The 3,176-nt window shown below is 38.9% G+C and overlaps 1 protein-coding gene and 1 long non-coding RNA gene across 2 annotated transcripts in view; one reads left to right on the top strand and one right to left on the bottom strand.

Moving 5' to 3' along the window:
- The window catches only part of LOC116673213 (uncharacterized), a 20,360-nt gene extending 18,943 nt beyond the window's left edge, over positions 1-1,417 (bottom strand). Inside the window, exon 1 of the long non-coding RNA XR_004327786.1 lies at positions 1,272-1,417. This is a non-coding gene — a long non-coding RNA (uncharacterized LOC116673213). The remainder of the gene's footprint in view (positions 1-1,271) is intronic.
- The window catches only part of hmga2 (high mobility group AT-hook 2), a 72,498-nt gene that overhangs the window by 51,952 nt on the left and 17,370 nt on the right, over positions 1-3,176 (top strand). The gene's annotated exons all lie outside the window — the stretch shown is intronic.

Here is a 3,176-nt window from a genome sequence, read left to right as displayed (position 1 = left end):
CCTTCCGAGGGAACACAGTGAATCTAACTGCAGTAGATGTGACAGAAATGCATGAAAGTTGTACCAATTCAGCTGTCTTTAGTTCCGGTGTTGAGACGGCAGTTAGAGTCCTTAGGGACCAAAAAGAGATAAAACAAAAATATGTAGGTTATCAATTTAATGATTAAATAAGGAAGTGTTCTGCTAGTTGTACTACAAGTACAACACTTACTTAAAAAAAATAAGCATATGGTTATGTTGGAAAATATGTATATTCAGAGGCTAAAATCACGTTTAAGACTTGCCCTGTTTAAGCCTGTTGGGTGCTAATGCTAGCAGGAGGATAACACGGTGTAGGCAGCAGTTTTTGTTTTTCTTGATACTGACAGCACTCCAAATTTACAGACAACAGAGCTACGTGTTGAAATCGACCGGAATTCTCCTTTAACACATGCACCACACATGCAATGGGGAGGTCTCTCAAACATCAGGGATGGCTGCAAATCCTTCTTCCGTCTTGTTATATCTTGGGTGTTTTTTCACCTGTTTCTATTTGTAGTTGGGTGACTTGCCACTATGCAAAAGTGGAGAGCTGTAGTAGAGGGTGTGTCTTGTATGCTTGCTCGGCCTGCTTGTGTAAGCAAGCAGGCCGCCACATCTTACAGACACTTTAGTTGATTATATCTCAGCTAATTTAACGTTAATTATGAATTCCAAACTTTACCTATTTCTAGAGTTTTGTAATTTTGGTAAGAATGATTGTCATCTGAATAAGACATCCACACAGTCACAATATGATTTCAAAGTGTGAGCGGCAGCTGCATCCTCTATATATGCCATTCAGCATTAGTCTCTTGTAGCCAAAATTCCCCCGTGATGTGCTGCGCTTCTGTTTGGTTCTTTGCCTGCAATCATTAAACTGTTAAATGACTGTTACCGACCAAGGCCAAAGACAGGTTCAGTTCCATGTGACCTCAACACTCTTGAGCAGCAATGGATGTGTCCATGGGACATGGAAGGGCTGTACATAAGACTGAAATGACACCTTCATTACCATGACATGACACCAGTCATGAACATGAAGGAGTATTTTTGAATGATGTCATTCAGTAAATTATGATACTTTTTCATGTTTGTGTTACGACAACTTGATATTTAATTTTATTTTATTGGTTTATTTGATAGGGACCATGCATATTTATGAACATTTTTGTATAAAAAAACACCATGTGTACTACTTTTTATCTGTAGTCCCTAGACAGGTGACATAGGATTAACGTAAAGATAGACACCAGTCATACAGCACTCATTGACTGTAAATTAAAAGGTACACATAATGGTGACATATACGTTGACAAAACAAACAGACAAAACAAAACAAAAATACATCATGACATGATTCATCCACTGCACTATACTGCATTCAGTTTAACAGTGAAAGTGTATGGGTGATAAAATGTGTGACATTTCATCACCCATACAAGATTATGTAACACTTTATAGACTAAACAACCATACTTGAAATGTTTGAAATTATCAAAGCTTAAAAATGTATGTATCTCTATTATGAAATGGCAATGCCTTTTATGAAAAGTTTTTATGGCTTTCTTAAATAGACATTTAATGCTTTTGAGCATTTTTTTGTGATCAATTTTTTTAATTTATTTTTGGAAAAGTTAGAATCAATACACTGAGACAGAGAACGTGTCCCAGGGACAGAAAGGGAAAAAAAGAGAAAAAATAAAAATAAAATAATATAGAACATAGAGAGGAAAGACAGGAGGAAGGGAGACAAAAACAACACACACAGAAACAGACACACCCAAACACATACACAAACAGACATATACATAGACAGGCACAAGACAAACATGGCTACAGCCCGGACGTCACTGCCTCAACAATGTTCACCCAAGTGTCCTAGAGTCTTTCTTGGCACTCCATTTATGTGCGCCATGGAAAACTCCATATACACCACATCCAAGTAGGAAATGATCCATGTGTGGATAGACAGGTTGTGAGGTGGTTTCCAACTGGTTGCAATCATTTTCTTTGCAGCTATAAGTCCAGACAGCACGCTTCTGAGTTCCAGAGAGTTGAAAGGCTGACATATCATTCAAAATCAAAACATTGACAGCAACAGGTAGTAAGAAGAAGAAAGAAGGTGGACATTTTTGATGCAATATCGTTCCAGTACCTACTACCTGGAGAGTACTCCTGATCATGTGAAGATATGTACCTTGTGCTTTTATTGGGTAGAGAGTGTAAAATGAGCTTTATTATTTTGGTTGGGTGTTGATTATTTTCAACAATGTGGTTCATTTACACAAGGGTGAGATGTGTCCTATGAATGAAATTGTAGTGAATCTGCTGATGGTCTGCGTGATATTTCTGGAATGCTAGACCATACATCATGATAAATGATATCGCTACTCAGGCTTGGGCAATCGCGTGCCCAGATCCTCTCAATAGGAAGGGCAGAGCGGCCAGATATCACTAACAACTGATGAAGCCTAGATACCATCCCACAGTTTTTAGGCTGCACAGTAAAACTTACATATAGGATGGATGGGCAAAGACCTCTGCCAAGTGACGAATACGCCTTGAGTGCTGATCTCAATTGAAGGTAAAAGAAAAAAGAGGAATGTGGTAGATTGATGCAGACTCAGAAAAAGTCAATAAGCCAACCTTGCTAAAAAATTCTTTTAGACAATGAAGTCCCCTCTGCTCCCATTGTGGAGCTGTTATTGGCCTCCCTCTAATCAGGAGTGCTGTCCATAATATAGGGGAATATAGGGGCAAAAGTGTGCCAGATACAAGCTATATGTCAGTGTGTTTCAGCCAATCTCCAAGTCTTGATAAGATTTGAGACAATGGGACCAAAGCTTAGCTGGAACTGTTTGTTTGAAACATTGGCAAAAAGAACATCATGCAGTGACCAAGGTTCTGTCATAGCATTTTCTAAGGTATGCCAGCAAAAATTTGGATTAAACCAAGTGAGGAGGGGCCTCTACACAAAGAAGTAATGTTTGAAGTTTGGAACAGAAAGGCCACCATCCTCTTTCCTCCTCTGTAAAGTGAAAATCTTGAGTTGCGGCCGTTTGCCTTTCCAGATAAATTCCAGTTGATTGTAATTTATGCCAGTAGCCAGCAGGAAAGGAGAGAGTTAGCATAGAGCTCACAAAATGAATCCTGGG

This window comes from Etheostoma spectabile, chromosome 23, assembly GCF_008692095.1.
Source record: "Etheostoma spectabile isolate EspeVRDwgs_2016 chromosome 23, UIUC_Espe_1.0, whole genome shotgun sequence".
NCBI classification, from domain to species: domain Eukaryota; kingdom Metazoa; phylum Chordata; class Actinopteri; order Perciformes; family Percidae; genus Etheostoma; species Etheostoma spectabile.
Note: the sequence above shows the minus strand (reverse complement) of the source record. Positions and strands in the feature narration are given on the sequence as shown.